This window comes from Dipteris shenzhenensis, chromosome 26, assembly GCF_047967505.1.
Source record: "Dipteris shenzhenensis isolate YYH24624 ecotype China chromosome 26, Dip_SZ_1.0, whole genome shotgun sequence".
Lineage (NCBI taxonomy): Eukaryota > Viridiplantae > Streptophyta > Polypodiopsida > Gleicheniales > Dipteridaceae > Dipteris > Dipteris shenzhenensis.
The window spans coordinates 36,000,941-36,010,043 of record NC_141621.1 but is presented as its reverse complement, the minus strand read 5'-3'; positions in this window follow the sequence as shown (position 1 = coordinate 36,010,043).

The window sequence follows — 9,103 nt, the reverse complement described above, 5'->3', positions numbered from 1 at the left end:
ATGCCTATTGAGAAGATGGAATGTTGCCTCATATTAGTACTTCCTATACGTAACATTTTGGAATAGTTCACGCACTACTACACCTTCATCCTTGTTCAATGTTTTCCTATCAACGTTTCGTGTACGTGGGTGTGAAAACCATCGGTACAAAGCATGATAGATTTTCTATCAGTATTGGTGTAGGTATATACTGACACTAGTTAGTGTCAGTATATACTGACAGTAGTTAGTCTTAGTATATAGTGACATTAAGACAATGTTGGTATATATCAACACTATTTGAAAAAGTTTTACGAGTGTTGGTCTATATCGACTGAATTATAGAACATTGTTTGCAATAAGACAAAAATAAAAATTTGCTAAAGGTATTTGTATATACTGACACTAGTATCGGTATATATTGACATTAAGATGATGTCGGTATATATCAACACTATCAAATTTTTTTTTACCAGTGTTGGTCTATACCGACTGAATTATAGAACGTTGTTTGCAATAAGACCAAAATAAAATTTTGCTACAAGTTGTATCATTTAAAAGATAAAAAATATGAATATGTACACAAAGTTTGAGATCAAAATACTCATCTATTCATGCTTCTATTTAGGAGTGACACATGTGCTTATGGAGTCACTAACAAGTAGGTGGCCTACCCCAAAATTGGTATTATACCCTATATAAGCGCTCCGTTCAAAGAATGAATAGAATAGATGGCTTGAAATTTTCAATACATGACTATTGGCTGCATAGCATATTGGGTACACAAATTGACCTTATGATATGCCTTAGAGCTTGGATGATAACCAAGGATATATGGATAAGGATTTGATTATTTCTTGGATGTACAAAATCAGCATTATGATATGCCTTAGCCTTATAATAGGACAAAAGAAGTCCAACACCCCTAGGCAATGCATTATGGTGGAAGGAAGGAGTATATACATGATGAATTAAGGTGTGGAGGACATTCAAATATGTATATGCTTTCCTCTTGGAAGGACCCTATTGGACAAGCAAATGTATACATATACAAGAATAAAAATGAAGATATAGGGGGAGGAAAAGGCAGAGAGGCTCACAAGATTTCATATGGTATGATCTCCTAACAAGAGGGAGCTATGGGATGTGACTGTCCACAAGCTCCGAGCCCCCCACTAATGTCTAGTTTATGTGCATTAAATACTCAAGGAGAAAAGCATGGGAAACTAGCCTTAAATGAAGGCTAGTGGACACGTAACCACTAATGGCCACTAGAAGAAATTAGTGGACATGTAACCACTAGAAGAAATTAATGCTTCCTTTCCCACCATCTAAATTACATGAAATAGTATCTATGCAACCCTAAGTAGGACCTGAAGCTACAAGAATGAAGGTTGAGGCCTTCATATCCTTGATTGCATGGCATAACCCATGATTGGAGCAAAGGATCCAAAGATCCTTGAATAGCATGCTTCGCCAGCATCCAAGGGAGACGAATTGCCAAGCAGCATGGTGGGTGATGGAGGAAAAGTGCTTGTCTCGATCCTTTGAACTAGACAGACTCCTATAACCATGCATGCAATAGCTCCTTGAATGCCATGGGAGCTGCACAAGTGCTCGTCTTGTCTCATTTTCTCCGTGCAGCCTCTCATTATACTAGCTATGCTTTCCTTTCTCTTTGTGTAGTTGCGAGGGATTGGAGTGGTGTCATCCGTTTCTCCCCTTCCCTTTCTTTGAAACCACTACATTACCCCGTTCCATGGACATTGAGTGCTTGCTTGAGCACATGGATATAGTAAGGATCACATGCTAGAGATCACTCGTTATGGAAAATATTTTTTCTCTTTTAGTTTGTACTTATGATAGTGCTTTGGCTCAGATACACGGCCTAAGTGCTGATTAAAGATCGAGGAAGCCATAGATGGATGTCATCCCTTCTTGCTTTTGATTCTCCTCCTCATTCCTTATATTATCATTGCGGCCCATCTTGGCCGCTCTATGGGCATATCATTCCGTTGATTCAAGAACTAGCATAGAGGCACCCGACCAGCCCTAGACGCTCATGAGGTACCCCTATTACCTTGGCACGTTGTATAGTTTTACTACATTTTGTCCTAGCACTAATAATTCTGATCTTACCACCAATAGCATCCATGCTGTGGTGGGGGTTTAAATTCTTCCCTAAGATGTAACGAGGAACATTATCATGTGCTCTCTAGCCATCTCTGTCTAGTTTTGGACTCTTGTTCTTCCTCTATGTTGAGATCCCAGAGTGGGTTTTGTTGGTACATTGGAGTCCGATATTGTGTTTTGTAGTTCATCTCCAACCCCTTAAGTGTTCCATACTAACATCTCTACTACTTTGATCCGTAAAAAATAGGGAAGCTTCGAATATAAACTCATAAACATTCCACAACATTGCACCATATCTTGAATGCTATAAAAATGCCACAGATTGCACAAAAGATCATCATAAAACATAATCTAGAAACTGACAACACTACTAAATTGTAGAGAATGGAAAAGTGGGTAGGTTCCAACCCAAAAAGTCCAATCGCTTGAATATGTACTGTGGTAGGATGTTTACTCCCAAACTCCATCAAGTAAGAATCCTATCAAGTTCTGCCATGATATTGCTTTTTTACCACCAACATCATGTAATCCATGTCCTCGGGTCTTGCACGGCATACAATTGGTGTATCCCTATCCAAATGATTTGGATTTATGAACTCCCGAGTTTGAAACTTTGGGTGGGTCCACATTAGATCTGCCACTAGCCTCTTCTTAACTTCAGGGACCATCTATAATAGGTGCTCTACCGAGATCTTCACTTTGGCCTTCTTCAAGGTCGTCAGCAGCCCTTCTGAAAAGTTTTCCAATATAGGAATTTATCGTGAACATGAACCATAGGTCTTACCTTTGTATCCTTCCATGGCACTATACTAGCTTTAAGAGAAGTGGATCTGGCTTTTGGTAATTCCAGTGCGATTGGTCACTTCCGCTCTTGTTGTTTATCACAAGCTTGAATCTTCTCAATTTGCTTCAAGGTTGTCATCTGGACCTCTTCTTGATCTTTCGACTTCAACCGCTTTTCCTTCTTTGGTAACGCCTCCATGTTAGCTTCTCAAACTGGGCCCTTAGATCATGTTAGTGTAGACACATTGATCTTCTACGACTCGATATAAGGCAGGTTTCCTTGCTTTGTGCATGTTGAGCAATCACAGTGTTGGTGACTCGTACATGTGAGCTATGGACTTGTTTTGGCATATGGATGTGTCTCCTCATTCTTCAATCAACACACCATTTGTTGTGTCAGTGGATACTCCTATTGAGGTGGTTTACATCTTGGTGGCCAACACATAATCTCCAGTCCTCTCTGTGTTCTGTGTTTGCACCACACTGGGCAATTAGGGCATTGTCTATGCTGGTTCTCCAAACAATACTTGCAATCTCTGTTGACTCTAGAATTTTGTTGACCCCATTCTATTTTGTGGGATTCCAATTTCCTCTTTGATTCTAATTGCCTCATTGATTCTAGTTGTTTCTCTGCTGAATCTAGGCCACATTTTGTGCTGCTATTGTCTAGATCAATTGCTACTTGATTGGCACTTGTTGCTGGTGAGCAAGGTACCTATTGCATCAGATTCAATCAAGCATTTGGGTTATACCTGCAAACCTTGGTTGGGTGATTCTTCATGCAAATCTGGTACTTCAATCGAGATGCTTCCTTCGTTGCTCCTAAACTCGTCAGTTTTTCTTCCAACAAATTCTCTATCTCGCTTGTTTTCTTTTTCCTTTCTAGATTTCTTTGTCTCTTTATTCCTCGGTTTCTTCTTCTTATGCTTTCTCTTATTTTTTGACTTACTGTCCTCGTCTTCCGAATCACTTTTGGATTCCTTACTCCTAGACTTTGTGTCATCATCCGTGTCACTACCAGATTCATCTATGTGCAAATATGATTCACTGTTAGAGTCATTGTACTTGGAGCAGCTTTTAAACAATTTGCACCATCATTCTACTCTTTTAGCAGCATCCATCAAGTCATTAAAGCCATTCGAGCGTGGGATCTCCAATTTGCTCACTGCATTGTGGGGGTTAAAGGTCACTGTGCCTTTACCCTGGTGATGTACAATACTCAAACACATATATAAATGAATGAAAAAGAAGATTAGGGTGGTCCTGCACCTAACCAAACTTGTGTGGCTCTCTGTTTCTCTCTCTCCCTCTTCCGTTATTGCTCCATTGAGAGCACTCTCAACTAGTATTAGAGCCCGGGTGATCTAGCTGAGCGTGCGTGAATGCCTAGAAGTTCAGCAGCTCTGTGGGAGGAAGGAGAAGCTCTATGGGAAGCTTTGTGGGTGACTTTACTTGCATCTGAGTGTGGAGAGACCTTTGGAAAAGTCACTTTGGTTTTGCGAAGTGGTTTTGAGAGCCTGTTAAGTGTTTTCAAAGAAAAAGTCGTTTTTTGAGCTTTTCCCTGTTCTGTTCGATGACAGAGACTCCGTATTGACTTGTAGAGGCAACTATTGCTTGCTTTTGGTGTCCACTTCACTTCAAGAGCTTGGAAACACCTTCATTCTTGAATCTGGGATCATTTCATTGGATTTCTGACTCACTGTGTCAGTTTTTGCGTTTTTCTGCCCGGGTGTTAAAACTCAAGTTTGGAGCAACCATTTGCAGATCTGTTAGTTCCGGTGGACTCAGGAGGTCCTAAAAGTTCTATGTTGCTTATCATTTGTACTTTGGTAGAGTTTACAAATAGCTCTGTTTCCAAAAACTTTTTTCAGTCCGTGTGTTGGACCTAGTGATTGAGACCACAGTTTTCAAATATGTCTGTCCCATTGTGTTCCGGATGCCCAAAAACCCCTACCTATCAGTTCTTATGTAATTTGGTGGAGGATTTTCAGAGTTATAGATCTATGTGTATTCGATTTCGTCTCTCTATTATGCATTTTTCATTCTAAGGTTTTGAAACCTTAGATTTATGCCACATGGCAGTGGATAAGTGTTGACTCCCATTTCTCACTCATCGGTTGGGATTTTGGAGTTTCGGTAGAAGAGAGATATTTGCAGATTTTCTTGCTGAGTCCGATTATGCAATGGCACCCATGTTTTGAGGCATCTCATTTTCTATTTTCAGTAGCGGTCATTACCGTGGAACTATGATTTCTTGAGCATACCTTATGCAGATACCTCTGGTTGCAGTTTGAGCAGTGTGCGCTCATTCCTGGTGTGCATTAGGTTATAGTCGATGATTTATAGGCCATTTCGATGCATTGCGGTCTTTATTGGATGCGCTAATAGGCCCAAATTGCCTTGTGGGATGCTATTTTTATGGATGCTTTGCACATGGATGCTATTTTATGTTGAGGGACGGCTTTGACACATTGCAGGTGATGCACTGATAGTGCTATGCTCTCTTGGATGAGATATTATTAATGCATATGCCAGTGGAGGTGTTTATGCTTGAGTCATTTGGCACTTATTGGCATTTTGGATTGCCATTGCAGTTGGCATTTTCTTTTGGGCCAGATTTGCTCATATGGATGCATAGTATATGCACATGAGTTAGATGCTTTGAGACATGAGTTTTGGTGATATTTCACTCTATTGTGGCATACACATTTGGGTGCACTTGGTATTTGGTGTGATTCTCTCTTGTAGGCACTAGCATTTGGGATTTTTGCTTCATTTGCATCATGGCATCCTCTTCCAAGTCTAAAAAGGAGGTTTTTAGCATTGAAAAGTTTGATGGGATAAACTTTTCTATGTGGAAAGAACAAATAAGGGATGTGCTTATTTAAAAGAAGCAGATTAAACCCTTGGCAGGGATTCAAGCTAAGCCTGCAAATATGTCTGAGGATGATTGGAATGAGTTGGATGCATTAGCAAAATCTACTATTAGACTTCATCTTGAAGAGTCAGTTTATTTCACAGTAGTAAATGAGCAGACTACGGAAGATTTGTGGAAGAAACTGTGTGCCACTTATGAAAAGGAAACTACCTCTAATAAAGTTTACCTCATGAAGAGGTTGTTTGAGCTGCAGATGAAGGAAGGGGTCTTCATTGCTTTTCACTTGAATGAATTTAATAATATTTTCAGCCAGTTTTAGGCTCAGAAGATGAATTTTGATGCGGAGACTAAGGCAATATTTCTCTTCTGTTCATTGCCATCCTCATGGGATACCTTTCGTACAGCTGTCAGTAACTCTGCACGTGGTGGAGTACTGAAATTTGATGATGTTGTGGGTAGCGTGTTGACCAAGGAGATTAGACGGAAGTCTATGGGCGGCAACAAGCAAGATGCAACCTTAAATGTGCAAAGGGATAGATCACAGTTCAGGGGGAAGTCCCAAGAAAGAGGGAAGTCTCGTAGCAAATTCAGGGCACGGAACATTGTGTGTTACCACTGTGGCAAGAAGGGCCATATGAAAAAGGATTGCTACAAGCTGAAAAGAGAGCAAAAGGATAAGAAAAAGAATGCAAATTGGGGTGCAAATCAAAAGGAAGAGAGTCCAAGGGAGGACAAAGGAAAAGTGAAGATCGAGGAGATCAATGCAGTCACACATGATAGTGACAATGATGTTCTCTTCATGTGTAGTTTATTGCAGAGTTGCTTACCACTTCAGATGATGCATATTCCCAGGATTGGATTTTGGATTCTGGTGCTTCATTCCATGTTACTCCCCATAGGGAATGGTTCTCCACTTATGACAGTGGAAAGATAGGTTGTGTGCATCTTGGAAATGACTATGCATGTGACATAGTCAGAGCAGGTGACATAAAGTTTTCTTTTGCAAATGGGTTTGCATTTATTTTGAAACATGTGAGACATGTGCCTAAGTTGACCAAGAGTCTTATTTCAGTGGGTCAGCTAGATGATGCTGGTTTTCACACCACTTTTGGCTTTCAGAGTTGGAAAATTCAGAAGGGCGCTATGCTGCTTTTGGCCAGAGGTGCCAAGTATGGGACTTTGTATCCCTTACATGTATCAGGGGTATTTGATCATGTTGTTGCAATAACCGAGCAGCCAAGCACTTCTTTGTGGCATTGCAGGTTGGGGCACATGAGCTAGAATGGAATGAAACTCTTATGCCGTTTGGGTTATGTATCGCATTTGAGTTTCTCTGATTTAGAAATTTGTGAGCACTGTCTCTATGGGAAGCAGACTAAATCAGCCCATAAAAGAAGGGGAAAGAAAGAGTTTGAAAAGCTTGATTTGGTGCATTCAGACGTATGTGGTCCCATGCCTACACGGTCATTAGGCGGGGGTGAATACTACGTGACATTCATTGATGATGTAACTAGGAAAGTGTGGGCTTATGCTATAGCTCGGAAGAGTGATGTGTTCCATGTATTTTAGAACTGGCTGGCCTTGGTTGAGAATCAGTCAGGTAGAACGCTTAAATGCCTACAGACTGATAATGGTGGAGAGCATCTCTCTCATGACTTTCAGCATTTCTGTGATACACGTGGGATTAAGAGGGAGCTCACATCCCCTCATACTCCAAAGCAAAATCCAGTTGCAGAAAAGATGAACCGTACCATTCAAGAAAGGTTGCAATGCATGCTTTCCAATGGAAGTCTTTCTGGTGGTTTTTGGGCTAAGACAATGAAGACTGCAGTGCATGTGATCAATAGATCACCTAGTAAGAGTTTGGATGGTGGTATTCCTGAAGAGGCATGGAGTGGCAAGAAGCCCTCTTACTCTCATTTGCATATATTTGGGTGTGAGGCATATGCACATGTGCCAAAAGAGCTTCTAAAGAAGCTAGATCCTAAGTCTAAGAAATGCATCTTTCTGGGTTATGGTGAAAGTGGAGAGATGGGCTATCGTCTTTGGGATCCAAAAGCAAAGAAGATCATACGCAGCCATGATGTAGTCTTCAACTAGAAGAAGATGCATAAGACACCCATGAGGGATGTGGAAATGAGGAGAATCACTTTCCAGTATGTGAATCCACCTGCATATGTTGCTAGACAGCAAGCTGTCCATGCACCAAATGTGCAAGAAATGGTACCACCAAGTACTCCCACAAGTATACAATTAAGGGTAGACGATGGATCATCTATTGGTGGAAATGATGAGCCAAATGTGGCTGATATGCAGGTGGGACAACAAGCTGAAATGCGCTTGAGAAGATAATCTAGAGTGTCTAGACCGCCTGATAGGTTTGTTCCAGGGGTAGACTATGTGATGCTTAATGATTGTGGGGAGCCTTCTTGCTATAGAGAGGCTATGATGCACGAGAATCAATGCAAGTGGGAGTATGCTATGCAATCAGAGATGAGTTCACTTATGAAGAATAAGACTTGGGACTTGGTTTCTTTGCCACATGGAAAGAAAGCATTGCCATGTAAATGGGTCTACAAGATGCAGGTCACAGGTGATGATGTGCCTAGGTACAAGGCCCATTTGGAGGCTAAAGGGTTGAAGCAAGAGAAGGGTGTGGACTTTGATGAGATATTCTTTCCGGTTGTGAAGATGACCACACTTAGATGCATGCTTGGACTAGTGGCAGCAGAGGATATGGAGCTTATGCAGATGGATGTCAAGATAGCTTTCTTGCATGGGGATTTGCATGAGGAAATTTACATGGTGCAGCCAGAAGGCTTTGAAGAAAAGGGCAAAGAGCATTTAGTTTGCAAGCTGAAGAAGAGTCTCTGTAGTCTTAAGCAAGTGCCTAGAGAATGGTATTAGAAGTTTGATGCCTGATAATCTTGGCACTATATGTGGATGATATGCTATTGGCTAGCAAGAATACTTATGAGCTAGATGCATTAAAGGCCAAGTTGCATGAGGCCTTTGATATGAAGGATTTGGGACTTGCAGGTCATATTCTTGGTATGCGCATCACACGTGATTGGAGTAGGAAACTCCTTTGGCTTTCACAAAAAGAGTATGTTACAAAAGTATTGCAGTGTTTCAATATGGAGGGGGGGAAGGCAGTGAGTACTCCATTGCCTCCATATGTGAAACTGAGTCATACAGATAGTCCCAAATTAGATGAGGAAAGGGCCATGATGGCCAAGGTTCCTTATGCATCAGCAGTTGGGAGTCTTATGTATGCTATGATAGCTACTAGACCAGACATTGCATTTGCAGTGGGAGTTGTTAGCCGGT